This window comes from Pristiophorus japonicus, chromosome 4 (assembly GCF_044704955.1).
Source record: "Pristiophorus japonicus isolate sPriJap1 chromosome 4, sPriJap1.hap1, whole genome shotgun sequence".
Classification (NCBI taxonomy): Eukaryota; Metazoa; Chordata; class Chondrichthyes; family Pristiophoridae; genus Pristiophorus; species Pristiophorus japonicus.
This window is the reverse complement of record NC_091980.1, coordinates 118,327,405-118,348,803: the sequence shown is the minus strand read 5'-3', so window position 1 is coordinate 118,348,803 and position 21,399 is coordinate 118,327,405. Positions and strand designations below refer to the sequence as shown.

Below are 21,399 nucleotides of genomic sequence, written 5' to 3'. Positions count from 1 at the left end.
CGAATCTTATGGCTATTATACACAAAATTCAACGCAAGATGTAGAACAGGTTTTCAGTCACACTCAATCTGGAATTTACAGCACACACTATTTTTTTGATCTACTGTGCCCTTGAAGTTATCGACCATTTTAAATCCAGTGAAAAGGCCAAGGGGGTTAAATTGGTCTTGGGTAGTAGCACAAAATGGGAGTTAGTGAATCGGCAGCTTATTTTACACTCTGCTTGCTAGATTGTCTTTTCCAAAGCGTAAAACAGGCTGGAAAATTGTTATTGCCTGCTTTGCACTACATCGAAGCCCAATTTCACTCCCAAATTTTTCAAGCCTTTCTTCAAACTTTATTATTAATCCTAAATAAATCAGCATTCGATTGAGAACCTAGTATGGAAAACATTATTGCTGCATAATTTCTGTGCATCATGCATTGCGCTTTTGAATGAAATCTTTACACGGTTTTTCCAGTGCATTCAAAACTAATCCACAGAGAGTAAGTGGTAAGTTTATATAACAGCCTCCTTGGAAGGCAGTGAAAGCTGATTGAGATCGATTGTTATGATGTCAATAACTCCATTACTGTTGCATCATGCAACTATCAGAATGGACTAAATGGATCTTGGTATATTAATGTCTAGCAATTATGACTATTATACCGCAGATTGGAAGGTAGCCACGGTAACCTTGCTATTTAAGAATCTCTGGGAATCCCTGGCCAAAGACCCACCCTAAGTGGAGGAAGAGCATCTGAGAGGGCGCTGAGCACTTAGAGTCTCGTCGCCAAGAGCATGCAAAAAACAAGCACAGGCAGTGGAAGGAGCTTGCGGCAAACCAGACTCCCCACTCACCCGTTCCTTCAACAACAGTCTGTCCCACCTATGACAGAAACTGTCATTCCCATATTGGACTGTACAGTCACCTGAGTGAAAGCAAGTCTTCCTCAACTGAGGGACTGTCTATGATAATGATGCTATTTAAGAAAGGAGGGAGAGAAAATAGGGAACTACAGACCAGTTAGCTGGACATCAGTCGTAGAGAAAATGCTAGAATCTATTATTAAGGACGTGGTAACAGGGCACTTAGAATATAATAGGATTGGGCAGAGTCAACACAGATTTATGAAAGGGAAATCATGTTTGACAAATCTGTTAGAATTTTTTGAGGTTGTAACTAGTAGAATAGATAAGGGGGAACCAGTGATGTGGTGTATTTGGATTTTCCGAAGGCAAATCGATAAGGTGCTACACAAGAGGTCATTAAACAAAATTAGGTCTTATGGGAATGGGGGTAATATACTAGCATGGATCGAGGATGTTAATGGACAGAAAACAGAGTAGGAATAAATGGGTCATTTTCGGGTTGGCAGGCTGCAACTAGTGGGGTGCCACAAGGATCGGTGCTTGGGCCCCAGCTATTCATAGCCTGTCTCAAATGAATTTGGATGAGGGGACCAAATGTAATATATAATGATAAAAAGCTAGGTAGGAATGCAAGTTGTGAGGAGGATGCAAAGGGGGTACAGACAGGCTAAGTGAATGGGCAAGAACATGGCAAATGGAATATAATGTGACGTTATCCACTTTGGTAGGAAAAATAGAAAAGCAGAGTATTTTTTAAATGGTGAGAGATTAGGAAACGTTGGTGTTCAGAGGGATCTGGGTGTACTTGTACACAAATCACTGAAAGTTAACATGCAGGTACAGCAAGCAATTAAGAAAGCAAATGGTATGTTGGCCTTCATTACAAGAGGATTTGAGTATAGGGGTAAAGACATCTTATTGCAATTATATAGGGCACTAGTGAGACCATACCTGGAGTATTGTGTACAGTTTTAGTCTCCTACCTAAAGGAAGGATATACTTGCCACTGATTGAGTGCAACGAAGGTTCACCAGACTGATTCCTGGTTTGGGGAAATTGTCCGATGAGGAGAGATTGAGTAGACTGGGCCTATATTATCTAGAATTTAGAAGAATGAGAGGTGACCTCATTGAAACATACAACATTCTGACAGGGCTTGATAGGGTAGATGCAGGGAGGATGTTTCCTCTAGCTGGGGAGTCTAGAACCAAAGGTCACAGTCTCAGAATAAGGGGTCGGCCATTTAGGACTGAGATGACGAGAAATTTTCTCAGAGGGTGGTAAATTTTTGGAATTCCCTAGCCCAGAGGGCTATGGTGGCCAAGTCATTGAGTATATTTAAGATAGAAATTGATAGATTTTTGTAGATTAAGGGAATCGAAGGATGGTGCAGGAAAGTGTTGAGGTAGAAGATCAGCCATGATCTTATTGAATGGCGGAGCAGGCTCGATGGGGCACAATGGCCTCCCCCCGCAGTGGAGGCATAGTTGTTTATATTCAAGACAGAGATAGATAGATTTTGATATTAAGGGAATCAAGGGATATGTGGATAGTGCAGGAATGGTAGAAGATCAGCCGTGATCTCATTGAATGGGGAAGTAGGCTCGGTGGGCCGAATAGTCTACTCCTGATTCTTAACTTCTTAAAACAGAGTGCCACATAGAGTTATTCGGAAAATAGAATCACATGGAATTAAAAGAATGGTGATAATTTGGGTGCGTAATCTCCTTAACAGAGACTCTACCGTTGATAAGAGTGTCCTAGACCTCATCCCGCAGCATGTTACCTGCCATCATCTCAGCAAAACCCTAGCCCTGCACGAGGTAGAAAAGGCTGTCCGTCAGCTCAAGAACAAGGCATCAGGAGCAGATGGAATCCCCGCTGAGACACTAAAGCATGGTAGAGAAGCATTATTGGCACAAATGCATGACCTCATCTCTTGTATCTGAAAAGAGGAGAGCATGCCAGGAGATCCAAGATGGCGTAATCGTGACGATCTTGCGACAACTACAGACTAATCTCCCTGCTGTCGGCCACTGGGAAAGTCATCGTAAGAATCCTCAACCGTCTTCTCCCTGTGGCTGAAGAGCTCCTCCCAGAGTCACAATGTAGGTTCCGTCCACCAAGAGGTACAATGGACATGATCTTCACCGCGCAACAACTACAAGAGAAATGCAGGGAACAGCACCAACCCTTGCCCATGGCCTTCTTTGACCTCACCAACAGCTTTGACATGGTCAACCGTCCTCCGGTTCAGCTGCCCCCAAAAGTTTGTCACCATCCTCCGCCTACTCCACGACGACATGCAAGCCGTGATCCTGACCAACGGATCCACCGCAGACCCAATCTACATCCAGACCGGGATCAAGCAGGGCTGCGTCATAGCGCCAACCCTCTTCTCGATCTTCCTCGCTGCAATGTTCCATCTCATTCTCAACAAGCTCCCTGCTGGAATGGAACTAAACTATAGAACCAATGAGAATCTGTTTAACCTTTGTCTCCTCCAGCCTAGATCCAAGGTCATCCCATCCTCCGTCATCGAACTAAAGTATGTGAGCGATGCTTGTGTCTGCGCCCAGAAGCCAAACTCCAAGCCATCGTCACCATCTTCACCGAGGCGTACGAAAGCATGGGCCTTGCACTAAACATCCGTAAGACAAAGATCCTCTACCAACCTGACCCTGCCACACAGCACTGCTCCCCAGTCATCAAAATCCACGCTGCGGGCTTGAACAACGTGGACCATTTTCCATATCTCAGGAGCCTACTACCAGCAAGGGCAGACATCGATGACGAGGTCCAACACCGCCTCCAGTGTGCCAGCGCAGCCTTCGGTCGCCTAAGGAAGTGTGCTTGAAGACCAGGACCTCAAATCTGGCACCAAGCTTATGGTCTACAGGGCAATAGAGATACCCATCTTCCTATATGGCTCAGAGATGCGGACCATATACAGTAGACACTCAAAGCGCTGGAGAAGTACCACCAACACTGCCTCCACAAGATCCTGTAAATCCACTGGGAGGATAGACACACCAACGTCACTGTTCTCGCTCAGGCCAAAATCCCCAACATCGAAGCACTGACCATACTCTACCAGCTTCATTGGGCGGGCTACATCGTCCACATGCCCGACACGAGACTCCCAAAGCAAGCGTTCTACTCAGAACTCCTACACATCAAGCAAGCCCCAGGTAGGCAGAGGAAATTGAGGACACCCTCAAAGCCTCCTTTATAAAGTGCAACATCCCCAGCAGCACCTAAGAATCCCTGGCCCAAGACCACCCAAAGTGGAGGAAGAGCATCTGGGAGGGCGTTGAGCACCTCGACTCTTGTCGCCAAGAGCATGCAGAAATCAAGCGCAGACAGTGAAAGGAGTGTGCGGCAAACCGGACTCCCCACCCACCCCTTTCTTCAACCACTGTCTGTCCCACCTGCGACAGAGACTGTAATTCCCGTATCGGACTGTACAGTCACCCAAGAACTCATTGAGTTAAAGCAAATCTTCCTCGATCGAGGGACTGCCTATGATGATGATTCGAAAAATAGAAGCACATGGGATTAAAGGGATGGTGGTAACTTGGGTGTGTAACAAGGAAAATTAAGGATAGTGCTAAATCCAAGGAAGAGGCATATAAATTGGCCAGAAAAAGCAGCAAACCAGAGGAGGAGAAGAAATTTAGAATTCAGCAGAGGAGGAGGAAAATAGAGGGAGTGTAAGCTTGCAGGGAACATAAAAACTGACTGCAAAAGCTTCTATAGGTATGTGAAGAGAAAAAGATTAGTGAAGACTAATATAGGCCCTTGCAATCAGAATCAGGTGACTTCATAATGGGGAACAAGGAAATGGCAGACCAACTGAATAAATACTTTGGTTCTGTCTTCACTAAGGAAGACACAAGTAACCTCCCGAAAATACTGGGGACAGGGGGTCTAGCTGGAAGGAGGAACTGAGGGAAATCCTTATTAGTCAGGAAATGGTGTTAGGGAAACTGAAGGCCAATAAATCCCCAGGACCTGATAGTTTGCATCCCAGAGTACTTAAGGAAGTGGTCCTATAAATAGTAGATGCATTGGTGGTCATTTTCCAAAATTCCATGGACTCTGGATCAGTACCTATGGATTGGAGGGTAGCTAACGTATTTTGTATCTGTAAAGCATGCACTCCCATGTTCCGCCACCAGGGAGCTCATCCCTTGAAGTCCCAAGGGATCCCAGCATCCCTTGGGAGCGCTGTATATAAGCCAGCCCCCAAGGCCCGTTCCTCACTCTGGAGTATATTAATAAAGACTGGAGGTCACTGTTACTTTAACATCCCTGTGTGCAGCCTCATCTGTGTTAGGAACACAATAACTGGCGACGAGAATACGAATCCAACACAAAGATGCAGCAAAGTGTGGGCACCCTGGAGAAGTTTTCGGAGGGCGAGGACTGGGAAGCCTATGCCGAACGGCTAGACCAGTACTTTGTAGCCAATGGGCTGGACGGAGAAGGAAGCACTGCAAAAAGGAGTGCACTCCTCCTCACAGTCTGCGGGGCACTGACCTATAGCCTCATGAAGAATCTTCTGGCTCCGGTGAAACCCACAGATAAGTTGTATGAGGAGCTGTGTACACTGGTTCGGGAGCATCTTAACCCGAGGGAGAGCGTGCTGATGGTGAGGTATCGGTTCTACACGTGCCAGTGATCTGAAGGTCAGGAAGTGGTGAGCTACGTCGCCGAGCTATGGCGACTTTCAGGACAATGTGAGTTTGATGGCTACCTGGAGCGAATGCTCAGAGACTTTTTTTGTACTGGGCATTGGCCACGAGACCATCCTACGAAAACTTTTGACTGTAGAGACATCGACCCTCAGTAAGGCCATTGCGATAGCACAGGCGTTTATGTCCACCAATGATAACACCAAACAAATCTCACCACACGCGTGCTAACAATGTTCATAAATTAACTAGAACTGTGTTTGCGAACAGAACTGTACAGGGCAGAACCCACGAGTCTGCAACTGCCAGCAGGCCGCAGGTGACCCAGATCAATCAGAGTCCTCAACAAAGGATGAATGCAAGGCAATTCACACCTCGTTGGCGTTGTGGAGGCCTCCATTCAGCCTATTCATGCCACTTCAAAGGGTATGTTTGCAAGAGCTGTGGAACAATGGGGCACCTCCAACGAGCTTGCAGATGAGCTGCAAGCTCTGCAAAATCTGCTAACCACCACGTGGCAGAGGAAGATCGGTCCATGGTGGATCAAAGTAATTTCGAGTCTCAGAGAGGAGGCAGATGCTGAAGTACATGGGGTGCACACATTTTCAACGAAATGTCCACCTATAATGCGAAACGTAAAATTGAATGGCTTACCCGTAACCATGGAACTGGACACTGGCACTAGCCAATCCATCATGAGTAAAAAGATGTTTGAGAGACTGTGGTGCAACAAGACACTCAGACCAGCCCTGAGCCCCATCCACACGAAACTGAAAACATACACCAAAGAACTTCATCACTGTCCTGGGCAGCGCCATGGTCAAGGTCACCTACGAGGGCACGGTGCATGAATTGCCACTCTGGATTGTCCCGGGCGATGGCCCCACACTGCTTGGAAGGAGCTGGCTGGGCAAAATCCGCTGGAACTGGGATGACATCTGAGCGCTATCACATGTTGATGAGGCCTTATGTACCCAGGTTCTTAACAAATTTCCTTCCCTTTTTGAGCCAGGCACTGGAAACTTTTCCGGGGCGAAGGTGCGGATCCACTTGGTCCCAGAGGCACGACCCATTCACAAGGCGCGAGCGGTACCTCACATGATGAGGGAGAAAGTGGAAATCGAGCTGGACAGGCTGCAACGCGAGGGCATCATCTCCCCAGTGGAATTTAGCGAGTGGGCCAGCCCGATTGTTCCAGTACTCAAAAGTGGTGGCACGGTCAGGATTTGCGGAGATTATAAAGTAACTATTAATCGTTTCTCGCTACAGGACCAATACCCGCTACCTAAGGCAGACGACTTATTTACGATGCTGGCAGGAGGCAAGACGTTTACCAAGCTCGACCTGACTTCGGCCGACATGACGCAGGAGCTGGAAGAGTCTTCGAAGGGCCTCACCTGCATCAACACACACAAGGGACTGTTCATCTACAACAGATGCCAGTTTGGAATTCAGTCGGCTGCAGCGATCTTCCAGAGAAACATGGAGAGCCTACTCAAGTCGGTACCACACACGGTGGTCTTTCAGGACGACATATTGGTCACGGGTTGGGACACCGCCGAGCACCAACAAAACCTGGAGGAGGTCCTCCAGCGACTGGATCGCATAGGGCTGCGGCTGAAGAGGTCGAAATGCGTCTACATGGCAACATAAGTGAAGTTTTTGGGGAGAAAGATCGCGGCGGACGGCATTCGGCCCACAGACACCAAGACAGAGGCCATCAGGAACGCGCCCAGGCAACGGAACATCACGGAGCTGCAGTCGTTCTTGGGACTCCTCAACTATTTTGGTAACTTCCTACCGGAGTTAAGCACCCTTTTAGAGCCCCTACATGTGTTATTGCGCAAAGGTGAGAACTGGGTATGGGGGAAAAAAAACAAGTAATTGCTTTTGAGAAAGCCAGAAATATTTTATGCTCCAATATTGCGGGGAAGTTGCAACCTGTCGCCTATGCTTCCAGGAGCTTGTCTAAGGCCGAGAGGGCCTATAGCATGATTGAAAAAGAGGCATTAGCGTGTATGTTCGGGGTAAAGAAAATGCATCAGTACCTGTTTGGCCTCAAATTTGAGCTGGAAACCGATCACAAGCCCCTCACATCCCTGTTCGCTGAAAACAAGGGGATAAATACTAATGCCTCAGCCCACATACAAAGGTGGGTACTCACGCTATCAGCGTATAACTATACCATCCGCCACAGACCAGGCACCGAGAACTGTGCGGATGCTCTCAGTCGGCTACCATTGCCCACCACGGGGTGGAAATGGCGTAGCCTGCAAACTTGTTGATGGTGGTGCAGCCACAGACTTGTTGATGGTCATGGAAGCGTTTGAAAAATGATAAATGACCGGTCACGGCCCGCCAGATTAGGACTTGGACCAGCCAAGATCCTTTGCTGTCCCGAGTAAAAAACTGTGTACTGCATGGGAGCTGGGCCAGCATCGTTGAAATGCAAGAGCCAATCAAGCCTTTCCAGTGGCGAAAGAACGAGCTGTCCATTCAGGCAGACTGCCTGTTGTGGGGTAACCGCATAGTGCTACCAAAAAAGGACAGGGAGACGTTCATCTCGGATCTCCACAGCACACACCCAGGTATAGTAATGATGAAAGCGATACCCAGATCCCACGTGTGGTGGCATGGTATCGACTCTGACTTAAGAGTCCTGTGTATGGCAATGCAGCGCATGTGCTCAGTTGAGCAACGCGCCCAGAGGCATCACTAAGTTTGTGGTCCTGGCCCTCCAGACCAGGGTCGAGGATCCATGTCGACTATGCGGGCCCGTTTCTCGGTAAAGTGTTCCTGGTGTTGGCAGATGCTTTTTCAAAATGGATTGAATGTGAAATAATGTCGGGAAGCACTGCCACCATTGAAAGCCTGAGGGCCATGTTTGCCACCCACGGTCTGCCTGACATACTGGTCAGTGACAACGAGCCATGTTTCACCAGTGCCGAATTTAAAGAATTCATGACCCGCAATGGGATCAAACATGTCACCTCGGCCCCGTTTAAACCAGCCTCCAATGGGCAGGCAGAGCAGGCAGTACAAACCATCAAACAGAGCCTTAAACGAGTCACAGAAGGCTCACTCCAAACCCGCCTGTCCCGAGTACTGCTCAGCTACCGCACGAGACCCCACTCGCTCACAGGGGTGCCCCCCGGCTGAGCTACTCGTGAAAAGGACACTTAAAACCAGACTCGCGCTGGTTCACCCCAACCTACATGATCAGGTAAAGAGCAGGCGGCAGCAACACAATGTAAACGATGGTCGCGCCATTGTGTCATGGGAAATTGATCTGAATGACCCTGTGTATGTGCTAAACTATGGACGTGGTCCCAAGTGGATCGCGGGCACGGTGATAGCTAAAGACGGGGATAGGGTGTTTGTAGTCAAACTAGACAATGGACAAATTTGCAGAAAGCACGTGGACCAAACGAGGCTGTGGTTCACAGACTGCCCTGAACAACCCACAGCAGACACCACCTTTTGAGCCCACAATACACACCCAAAGGATCAACGACACCATGCCAGACCAGGAAATCAAACCCATCACGCCCAACAGCCCAGCAAGGCCAGGCTCACCTAGCAGCCCTGCAGAGCCAACAACACGCTAGCCTAGCGAGGGCACAGCCAACACACCAGAACAGTCATTTGTAGCGAGGCGGTCCACCAGGGAAAGAAAGGCTCCTGACCGCCTCACCTTGTAAATAGTTTTCACTTTGACTTTGAGGTTGGGGGGGGGGCGGGGTGATGTTGTGTATCTGTAAAGCATGCACTCCCATGTTCTGCCACCAGAGAGCTCATCCCCTGAAGTCCCAAGTGATCCCAGTATCCCTTGGGAGCACTGTATATAAGCCGGCCCCCTAAGGCCTGTTCCTCACTCTGGAGTGTCTTAATAAAGACTGAAGTCACTGTTACTTTAACCTCCCTGTGTGCAGTCTCATCTGTATTAGGAACACAATATAATGTAACCCTACTTTTTTTTTTAAAAAAGGAGGGAAAGAAAAAAAACAGGGAATTATTACCGGTTAGCCTGACACCGGTGGTGGGGAAAATGCTGGAATTAATTATTAAAGATGTAATAGCAGCACATTTGGAAAGCAGTGACAGCATGGATTTATGAAAAGGAAATCAAGCTTGACAAATCTTCAAGTTTTTTGAGGATGTATCTAATAGAGTGGATAAGAGAAAACCAGTGAATGCAGTGTATTTGGACTTTCAAAAGGCTTTTGACAAGGTCCCACACAAGAGATTAGTGTGCAAAATTAAAGCACATGGTATTGAGGATAATGTATTGATGTGGATAGAGAACTGGTTGGCAGACAGGAAGCAAAGAGTGGGAACAAACGGGTCCTTTTCAGAATGGCAGGCAGTGACTAGTGGGGTGCCGCAAAGTACAGTGCTGGGACCCCAGCTATTTACAATATACATTATGATTTAGACAAAGGAATTGAATGTAATATCTCCAAGTTTGCAGGTGACACTAAGCTGGGTGGCAGTGAGCGCTGTGAGGAGGATGCTAAGAGGCTGCAGGGTGACTTGGACAGGTTAGGTGAATGGGCAAATGCATGGCAGATGCAGTATAATGTGGATAAATGTGAGGTTATCCACTCTGGTGGCAAAAACAGGAAGGCAGATTATCTGAACAGTGACAGATTAGTAAAAGGGGAGGTGCAGAGAGACCTGGGTGTCATGGTACATCAGTCACTGAAGGTAGGCATGCAGGTACAGCAGGCAGCAAAGAAAGCAAATGGCATGCTAGCCTTCATAGCAAGAGGATTTGAGTATAGGAGCAGGGAAGTCTTACTGCAGTTGTACAGGGTCTTGGTGAGACCATACCTTGAGTATTGTGTGCAGTGTCTCCTAAATCTGAGGAAGGACATGCTTGCTATTGAGGGAGTGCAGCGAAGTTTCACCAGACTAATTCCCGGGATGGCAGGACTGACATATGAAGACTGGATCGGCTAGGCTTATACTCACTGGAATTTAGAAGAATGAGAGAGAATATCATAGAAACATAAAATTATGATGGGACTGGACAGGTTAGATGCAGGAAGAATGTTCCCGATGTTGGGGAAGTCCAGAACCAGGAGTCACAGTCTACGGATAAGGGGTTAGCCATATAGGACAGAGAATGAGGAGAAACTTTTTCACCCAGAGAGTGGTGAACCTGTGGAATTCTCTACCACAGAAAGTTGTGGAGTCCAGTTCGTTGGATATATTCAAGAGGGAGTTAGATGTGGCCCTTACGGCTAAGGGGATCAGGGGGTATGGAGAGAAAGCAGGAATGGGGTACTGAAGTTGCATGATCAGCCATGATCATATTGAATGGTGGTACAGACTCGAAGGGCCGAATGACCTGCTCCTGCACCTATTTTCTATGTTTCTATGTAATTGGCTAAGGAATAGGAGGCAGAATGTAGTGGTGAACGGATGTTTTTCTAACTGGCGAGAAATATGCAGGTGTCCCCCCCAGGGATCGGTATTCGAACTATTGCTTTTCTTGTTGTATATAAATGACCTAGTCTTGAGTATAGGGTGTACAATTTTGAAGTTTCAGGAAGATACAAAACATGGCAATGTAGTAAGTAATAAGCAGGGTAATAGCAGACTTTAAGAATACATAGAGACTGTTGAAATGGGAAGACACATAGCAGACTCAATTTAATGCAGATGTGTGAAATAATGCACCTTGGGAGAAAGCACAGAAAGGCAGTATATTCTAAATGCCACTATTGTGAGGAAGGGTTGCAAGAGCAGAGGGACCTGGGGATGCATATTCTCAAATCTTTGATGTGGCAGGGCAAGTTGACAAGGCAGTTAAGAAAGTGAATTGGATACTTGGATTTGTAAAAAGGACATTGAATACAAAAAAAATAAGAGAATCATGCTAAACCTTTACAAATCACAGGTTAGGCCTTGGCTGGAGTATTATGTAAAAATCTGGTTTGAGAGGAATGTCATGGCCTTGGAGAGGGTACAGAGAAGGTTTACCAGGATGATGGATTTCAATTATGTGGAGAGTTTGGAGAAACTGGGATTGTTCTCCTTAGAGCAGAGAGGGTTAAGGGGAAACCCAAGAGGTATTCAAAATTAGGAGGGGTTTTGGTAGAGCAAGTAGGAAGAAATTCTTTCCTCTAGTAAGTGGGTTAGTAACCAGAAGAGATAGATTTAAAATAATTGGCAAAAGAACGAGAGAGGAAATGAAGAGACAATGTTTATTTTTATTTTATACAGAGAGTTGTTATGATCTGGAACACACTACCAGAAAGGGTGATGTAAGCAGATTCCATGGGAACCTTCAAAAGGCAATTGGACATGTACTTTAAGAGGATTCATTTGCAGGGTTATTTGCAGGCTTCTCTTCCCGCCCCTGGATCATTACCTCTGGTGTCCCCCAAGGATCTATCCTTGGTTCCCTCCTATTTCTCATCTACATGTTGCCCCTTGGCAACATCACCCGGAAACAGCGTCAGTTTCCACATGTACACTGATGACACCCAGCTCTACCTCACTACCACTTCTCTTGACCCCCTCCACAGTCTCTAAATTGTCAGACACGAGCAGAAATTGTCTCCATTCCCCAGACATTGACTCTATTCCTCTCCCCAACTCCTGTCTGAGGCTGAACCAGACTGTTCGCAACCTTGTTGTCATATTTGACCCTGAAATTAGCTTTCAATCACATATCCGCCTATTTCCACCTCCATCCTTGCCTCAGTTGATCTGCTGCTGAAGGCCTCATCCATGCCTTTGTCACCTCTACACTTGACTATTGCAACGCACTCCTGGCTGGCCTCCATTCTACCTTACGTAAACTAGAGGAGATCCAAAACTCAGCTGCCCGTGTCCTAACTCGCACCAAGTCCCGCTCACCCATCACCCGTGCTCACTGACCTACATCGGCTTCTGGTTAAGCAAAGCCTCGATTTAAAAATTCTCATCCTTATTTTCAAATCACTCCATGGCCTCACGCCTCCCCATCTCTAATAACCCCACAACACCTCCCACTCCCCATGCTCCCCTAATTCTACCCTCCTGAGCATCCCTAATTGTAATCGCTCAACCATTGGTGGCCGTGCCTTCAGTTGCCTAGGCCCCAAGCTCTGGAACTCCCTGCCTAAACCTCTCCACCTTTCTTTCCTCCTTCAAGACGCTACTTAAAACATACCTCTTTGACCAAACTTTTGGTCACCTGCACCAATTTCTACTTATGCAGCTCGGTGTCAAATTTTTAATCGCATAATACTCCTGTAAATCACTTTGGGACATTTCACTATGTTAAAGGCGCTATATAAATACAAGTTGTTATTGTAATGGGGAAAAGGCTGGTGTATGGGACTAAACTGGACAGCTTTTTGAAAGAGCAGACACAGGCACGACAGGTCTAATGGCCTACTTCTGTACTGCAAGATTTTAATTCTTATGCAAACACAGGATGGAGCTTGACTATTGTGGCATCCATCATTCACCATTTGGACTTGCACATGAAAAATAGCCAGTGAGTTACTGGAGGATTGCTAGCATCTGTGGAATTGTAATGGAAAATGCTGGGGGAGGGGGAGGAAGGGAGAGAGAGATCAGACTGCCATACAGAACACAACACTTCCAAGAGACCAGACAAATACAACTGCAACAGTGAAGCACATAATCTAAACCCACTTAAAAGACACACGCTGCTCCACTCATCATTTCAGACATTCAGTGAACTCAATTTGAACAATGTCAATTATTACAAGAAGTGCTGAAGTTATATTAAAGACCAAGAGGTCAGCAGAATAATTAACACACAAGGCACAGAAATACATGTAGAAATTTTGCAGTTCTCAGCCAAAATGAAAAAAGGGAACAATGGCACTGATGTTAGCTGTTATGAATTTTATTTGCATTCTTCAAAAGCTCATCTAGCGGACACCGAATTTAAGTGGGCAGTACCAGGCTTCCCATTCGTCAGTGATCCAAACAGCAATTACATTCAAAATACATGCAAGAACGCGCTCAGTTACTCCAGGCACTAAATATAATGACTTCACATTCAACAGTCTTTGGAGTAAAACCAGATGTTGGTCGGTTTCTGTTCAGATCAATCATCACACACTCCAAGGGGTCCAGGCTCTAGGCAACTGCTAACTGATACACTGAGCACTGCTCCAGCAACAAATTTTGTTTTATCCACACAATAAAAACATTTCAAAGAGGAAGCAGTAATTTGCTGTTCTGCAAAGTTCATTAGTAGAATTCAATCACCAGGACATGTAACACTGCCTGCTGTGATTACATACAAATGTGTTTGGGGTGTTTGGAGCTTTGCCCCTTATCCACAGTGCAGGATGGTCATTAACTCTTATCTAATGATCTCTCCGAAGCAGTAAATGGCTGCACTTGGTTAAAAAGAAACAACTACTTTGACAATTGATTTAACTAATGCCAATGCTACAGGACAGAAATGTTTCAATAGGAAAACAGACCATCCACAAATGACAAAATAACTGTGTGCTTTGAGATAGAATTGAAAATACCTGCAATTAAATTTGAACAAAAAACATTAAAAGATCCCTGAACGCCATCAGGGCTTTCAAAACCCAATGGAATCTCTTGTTATCCAAATCCCTATTATACTTGTCTACACCCCAGAGTTCTGCTCACATTTGCCAAATGATTAATTTTTAATGTTAACATTTTTTATATCATTATAATCTGTTTATATTTATATGAAAAGCTGTGTGTTTCCTTCTCTAAACTGTTCCAAAGTGCTTCACAAGCCATGCATTCCTTTTGAAATTACAACCACTGTTGTTAAATTGCCAAATCACCACAGGCAATTTGTGCACAAAATCCACAAACAACATTAGTAAAAACAGAAAATGCTGGAAACGCTCTGCAGGTCAGGCAGCAACTGTAATGGAGGAAAGTGGGGTCTCTAACCTTTTGTGAAACAAACAAATGAGCTGAATGATCAGTTAATCCATTTAGGGTGTTGGTTGAGAGAGCAATGTTGCCCAACACAGAACGCCCTGTTTTTCTTTAAATAATGCCATTTAAGTGCAATATTTTATGTCCACCCGAGTTATCAGAACAGACAGTGTCAATTTAATATCTAATCTTAGATTTTTTTTATTTCAAAATATACTTTATTCATAAAAAAAATCTGTACAGTACATTCAAAGGCATTTCAATACTTTGAGCTGCGGTCAGCATTCCCATACACTATTATTTGGGTGCTGACGGCAGTTCCGTTCCTTACATTTCCTTGTTTTCCAGTTCAAGTGCAATTCGGTCCAATGCGGGATACCTTGTAATACATGCAAACAAATTACATTTCATGTGTCACTATACAGTACACGGTACATTTACATTTTTTTTTCTTTTCAACATGCATTTCGCAACAGACCTTGCATTGTACATGGCACTACATAAGTGTTTACAGATCATGGTGCTCCATGTACACAAAAAATAAATTTCAAATACAGCCCGAGGGGGGTTTTGTACTGATCCCTGCCCCCTGGGTTTTCCGTGGCAGAAGGGCTTTAAACTGTGGCCCTTCCCCACCGTGCCTTTGCGGCGACTGCACCAATTTTAAGTGCGTCCCTCAGCACGTAATCCTGGATCTTGGATTGCGCCAGTCTGCAACACGCAGATGTGGACATCTCCTTGCTCTGGAGAACCATTATAGATGGCACCTCTAACAATGCAAACTCCCTCAGTACTGCATGGAAGTTTCAACCGAGATTATAAGCTCCAGTTCCTGCACCTACAACCTTTGACTCAGGTGGGTGATACCGTCTAAACCAAACTGACAATGAAAGCATAGAGGGTAGTGGAAATCAGGAACTCTCTCCCCCAAAAACATATTGATAGATTTTTGTTAGGCAAGATATTAAGGGAAATGGAACCAAGTCAGGGAAATGCAAATACAGATTAGTCACAATCTAATTGAATGGTGGAAAAGCTTGAGGCTTAATGGCCTAGTCCTGTTCCTAACAATGTAATCTTGTACAGTTCCACAAGCACCTCTGGTACCTTACCCAAGTGGCTCTTCTTCATTCTTACCAGACATCCATATCCACATGGGGTAGTGATCAGGAGGGGGAATCCTGGCTTGGTTTTTTTTCCTGCCACTGAAGTCAATTATAGGACCCGTATCGCCACCCCAGCCCAGCCAAGATTAGCCAACTCAACAACAATTTGTATTTACAGAGCGCCTTTAATGTAGTTCCTTGTATAACATTCCAAGGCACTTCACAGGAGCGTATCAAACAAAAGTTAACACCGATCCACATAAGGAAATATTAGGGGAGCTTGGTCAAAGATGTAGGCTTTAAGAAGCATCTTAAAAGGAGGAACGAGAGGTAGAGAGGCAGAGGATTTAAGAGAAGGAATTCCAGAGCTTAGGACCGTGGCAGCTAAAGGCATAGCCACAATGGTGGAGCGATTAAAATCAGGGATGCGCAAGAGGTCAGAATTGGAGGAACGCAGATATCACGGAGGGTTGTCGGGCTAAAGGGGATTACAGAGATAAGGAGGGGCGAGGCCATGGAGTGATTTGAAGAAAACAATGAGAATTATAACTAACTAACTAACTAACTAGGACTTGCTTAACCAGGAGCCAATGCAGATCATTGAAGATGGGAGAATGGGAATTAGGATACGGGCAGCAGAGTTTTAAATGACCTTAAGTTTATAGAGGATGGAAGATAGGAGGCAGGCCGGAAATTCATTGGAATAGTCAAGTCTAGAGGTAACAAAGGCATAGAAGGTTTCAGCAGTAGATGAGCTATGGCAGGGGCGGAGTCGGGCGACGTTAGTGGAAGTAGGTGGTCTCAGTGATGGCACAGATATATGGTCAGAAGCAAATACGACACCAAGGTTTTAAACAGTCTGGTTCAGCCTCAGACAGTTGCTAAGGAGGGGGATGGAGTCGTTGGCTCGGGAATGGAGTTGTGGCAAGGACCGAAGGCAATCGCTTTAGTCTTCCGAATATTTAGTTGGAAGAAATTTCTGCTCATCCAGGAGTGGATGTCGGACAAGCAGTCTGACACTTGAGACGGCAGAGGGGTCGAGGGAGGTGGTGGAGAGATAGAGCTGGGTGTCGTCAGTATATATGTAGAACCTGCAGCTGGTTTATACTCCGACATCCTTTATGGAATTGTGTGTTTTTCTGCCTTACATGCTGCCATGGTGGTGGTGTGGATGAGCCAAAGGTGGGCAGCAGAAATGTTATAAGGACACCCTCAAAGCCTCCCTGGTAAAGTGCGATATCACCACTGACACCTGGGAGACCCTGGCCAAAGACCGCTCGAGGTGGAGAAAGTGCAATCCAGGAGGGCACTGTGCTATTTCAGTCTCAACACAAAAAGTGTGTGAAGAGATCAAGCACAGGCAGCAGAAGGAGCATGCAGCAAACTAGCCCAACCCACCCCTTCCCTCAATGAATGTCTGTCCCACCTGTAACAGGGTCCATGGCTCTCGTATCGGACTGTTCAGCCAGCAAAGAACTCACTTTGGGAGTGGAAGCAAGTCTTCCTCAATTCCGAGGGACTGCCTATGATGGGTGGAATATAGCAGTAGCTTTTGGCATGGGGAGGGAAACTGAAAGGCAGTTTGAAAACAATGGAAATACATTCCATTCTCCAACTCAGCAGACACACAGGCTAAAACTTGGGATCTTCCTGGTGTGTGATTCAGCTGCTTACCAGGTAAACTCAGAGCCATCAGGGAGTCAAATTAACAGTCCTAATGTTCAAGAATAGATATATTCCAATAATAACAGAATTAAACCATCCCAAATCAATTTGTCTCTTCATTCCTAGAGAGAACAGGGAGCTTGTCCTCCTTACTTTAAAGCAAAGGTATCTTACTAGAGAATAGAGTGCATTACCATCATTTTAATACTCCCTTTCGGTTGCCTTCCCCATGTCAAAAGTTGCTGCTGGATTCCACATTCCTCAATGGCAGCATGAAAGGCACAGCAGGAAAATACAAAAATTCCACAAAGGATGTCAGATAGTATAAACCGACTACAATCTGAAGCTAATCTTAGCTGCACAGCACACAAAAAAAATTGCTTACAAAGTCCATGATTGATAGACTGGGATGGCTTGGATTCTTGAAAATAAAGCCAAGCACAATGAGAACTTGTATATAAATGAGCTTCATTAAACTTAATTATTGCAACACCCAATCTGTACAGCATACAGATATATGGTAAACTTAAATTGTTTGAAAAAAAATCCCACAGGAGTTAAACCCAATAGGTAATTTTTAATATCAAAACACAGAAACATGCAAGGAATAACACCAGGAAGGGACAAGATGTGCAACAAGACATTACTTGTTTTAGTTCATCTCTTACAGCTAAACATCAAATCAAATTATTCAATGATGCTGCATCACTTAAAACAGATGAATTCAAGTCATAAACAATGTAATAGATTTTAGGAACTCTTGCACTTTAAAAAAAAATATCAGGAGAGTGACCTCCATGTGTCATTCTGGCTTTTTAACATTTGCATCAGATGAGAGTCTCTGTCATGATAATGGGCCCAGTTACAAAACAGGAAGAAGTGAGGAGAAATGCAGCAGACCAACTTCATGTACTTTGCTGAAAAACAGTCTGTCTGAAAGAGGGTCTTAATTTAACAGCACATTGTTTGTGATTCTCCCTGCAGGTTCTGTAGTAGCCTGAACTCCCTTTCTGTAAAAGCATATTTCAGATACCAAAATTAAAGCTATTCTTACTGTGTAGCCAGCCACAGAAGAGAATCACATTTTTCATTATTTAAGAGTCAATATTACAAATGCACACCATCAGCAGGTAATCTCACCAATCAATTGTACAGATCAGGAAATTTTGCAGTCATGCTGCCCACAATTTTCCAGACAATTAAAATTAATGTTCAGAAAACATAGGCAGCATGCCCAAGATTTGCTGATATGGACAGCCAGCAGGCAAAACTCTCTACAAGTAGCACAGATTCAGAAAATCAGCTTTATATTTTACCCTGAATGAAAGCACTGCCACAGGACAAAATGGTTAAACTTAATTGAATTCTATTTTTGGTTACTTCCTTCCCCTTCACTTGTAGTGGTCTCTTTGTCAAAATGTTTCCATATTGCCTGCTCCTGTGAAGATCGCCTCCAGTGCGGTTTGCAGTTACTAATTTTGGAGCTTTTAAAACTAGAATCCCTGGAAATATGATCAACTTTTAAAAAAATCAGATATCCCAGAGAACACCTCAACAGACCATACAGGGTATCATAGCGCAGTGGTTATGTTACTGAACTAGTAATCTAGAGACCATCCACCATGCCAGTTTGAGAATTTAAATTCAGTTTTCAAAAACTGGAAATAAAAAAGTCAGATTGTCAACTGGTTTGTGAATGCTGTTTAGGAAACCTAGTCTGACTTATAATTGAATCATTTTTTTTTGTCCCACACCTACATGGCTGATTCTTAACTGCTCTCAGAAGTGGACGAGCCAGCAACTCACTTATATCAAAACACCTGCCCAACGGGTCAAGAAGGCACAACACCATCACCTCAGGGCAACTAGGGATGGGCATAAATGCCAGCCATGCCCACATCCAAAAACTGAAAATATATTAAAAGTATCCCAGCCCTCACTGAAATGGTGAGTTAAGCAACCTCAAATGGGCAAACATATCAAATACCCCACATGGACAAGCAAAGCAGCAGCTACCGCAGATGGGTAAACAAAGGATCAAATACCTCAACCCCTTCTGAAAAATGTTGCCTGCTCTTCCTGCAGATGTTGACTGACCTGTTTTCCAGTCTGCATACTGTTGCAGCAACTTGCTTTTTACCTCCCTTTCAAGGCGAGTCACATTGTGAACCTGCACCTCATGGATGCCCAGTTGTAGGGAGGCGCTGCGCGATGAGCTGCCGGGCCGGACCTCCTGCCTGACGGGGTATTGGAGCGGCGGCCTGCAGGTGATAAAATAGCGCCCCCGGCACAAGTTGGGGGGCAGAGGCCGGGGTACAATTTGTCCGGTTTAAGTCTTCCTCGATCTCGAGGGACTGCCTATGATGGTAACCGTCAACATCACCCCTCTCTCCCACGAGGAGCTGGAATCGACCTACCTGGCAGTCGCAGTCGCAGTCGCTGTCGCTGGCTGGCTGGCTGTCTGTCTGTCTCTCTCTGCCCGTGTCCTTCACCCTCGCGCGCTGCTCGCCAACGACTCGCCTTTTTCAAACATCGCGCCGCTGCTGACACCTTCCAATCGCCGTCCACTTTCCAGTGACCTCACTCTGCCGCATGCGCACTGTGTGGCTGTGCCGATTTGAGAATGTGTGCCGCCATATTTCGTGAAGGCAAAAACCCCCAGCCTCCCTCAAGTTTTGCGGCGCTGCGATTGCGGACACGAAGTCTGGAGGCCGACCCTGAAAATCGCCCCCTCCTCCCCCCGCCATCCCGGAGCCACACATGGGCACCTAGAAATGGGCACCATCAATTTTATACCTTCAGCTTCTGGATTTCCCCCTCCAGGCTTTCCTCGGCTTATCATTTTTGCTCCAGTACAATAAAGACATGTTGGGTATGCTGACAATGTAAATGACAACAGCATGCAGCAACTTGTCTCCAGATGTATGCCTCAGGGCGAACTTGAGGTGCCCGCATTTTTGAAGGCTGTAGCAGCTTTTTGGAAGTTGGTGGTCAGCTTTTAAAAAATGTTTTCCAGTATGTCAGCACTGGACTTACATAGAAAAATTGTGGAAGTAGTGCAATTTGTATCCTTGAGGGGTAAAAACAGCAATTATGGAGGGTAACATGGCACATCTACAGGAAGCAGTAATCATGTGATAAATGTTTTGCTGATGACATCCGCTCTGCATCAAACCCTATCCTGAGAGATCTTGTAAACTTCTACAAAATAATGCTTGAAATGAGTAACAGTGCGCTGTTTTTTGCACAAGCTTCAGCAACACTACACACTAAACCTGCAATTTATAGATGTTAAAAGTATATTGAAACCAGACACAAATGTTATAATAAAAATAATCCAATGTTAGCAATCGCAGGCGGTTAAAGTAATTTTATAGTAATATACACAATTAAAAGCAAATGAAGAAAAGCATAAATTTGGAGAATGCGGGCATCGATCCCGCTACCTCTCGCATGCTAAGCGAGCGCTCTACCATTTGAGCTAATTCCCCATCGGTTACATCGCTTGCCGATACTTCCTTTAGAAGATCATAACCACGACAGTCAGTACGGCCCGTGTAAACCAATCAGAACTGGAAGTAGGCAGGAGGGGCGAGTCTTCAATACAGCGATCCTAGTGATTGGTGCAGCTGGTTGTCACTCAGTACAAACACAGCAGTACCTGAAGGTCGAAGCAGTTGTATCAAAGGGAGAGTAACAGTTAACTCAATACCCCACATACACACACGTGTGTGATTAAGTATGACGGGAATGCTGACCGCAGCTAAAAGTATTGAAATGCCTTTGAATGTACTGTACAGATTTTTTTAATGAATAAAGTATATTTTGAAATAAAAAAAATGACGGAGTACATGATAAATGAAGTGTTACGTTACAAATGTAGCCGTTGATCAAGTATTTAGACATTAAATTATGCTGTTACCTGTTTCTGTCCGTGAATTGCGAGTTATTTTACTGCAAAATTATGAACTCTTGGAGTTAAAATACAGACTTATCAAGTTATATCTATTTGTTTGTGTTTCTCACTCTTAAGAAGGCTTTAAATAAATGTATTATCTGTCTCTCCTAAATCCAAATCTTTTATAAATTGCGAGCTCGATTGTAAGGTATGCATGTAAGGTACAGGAGCATTTTTAACGTGTTCATGAAGTTGGAGTGTATTGGCTCAAAT

At 45.1% G+C, this 21,399-nt stretch overlaps 1 protein-coding gene and 1 non-coding gene across 4 annotated transcripts in view; both read right to left on the bottom strand.

Annotated features, from left to right (window-relative positions):
* Positions 1 to 20,333, bottom strand: part of kif20a (kinesin family member 20A) — a 67,345-nt gene extending 47,012 nt beyond the window's left edge. The window contains exon 1 of one of the 3 annotated variants that reach the window (XM_070878527.1): positions 20,025 to 20,333. The gene's annotated coding sequence lies outside the window, so the exon portion shown is untranslated. Of the gene's footprint in view, positions 1 to 19,325; positions 19,348 to 19,645; positions 20,000 to 20,024 lie in introns of those variants that run through there. The other 2 variants (XM_070878526.1, XM_070878528.1) reach the window with 2 other exon arrangements.
* A 313-nt stretch (positions 20,334 to 20,646) lies between these two features.
* On the bottom strand, positions 20,647 to 20,719 carry trnaa-agc (transfer RNA alanine (anticodon AGC)). The gene has a single exon. It is a non-coding gene; the product is annotated as a tRNA-Ala (tRNA).
* Between the last annotated feature and the right edge of the window lie 680 nt (positions 20,720 to 21,399).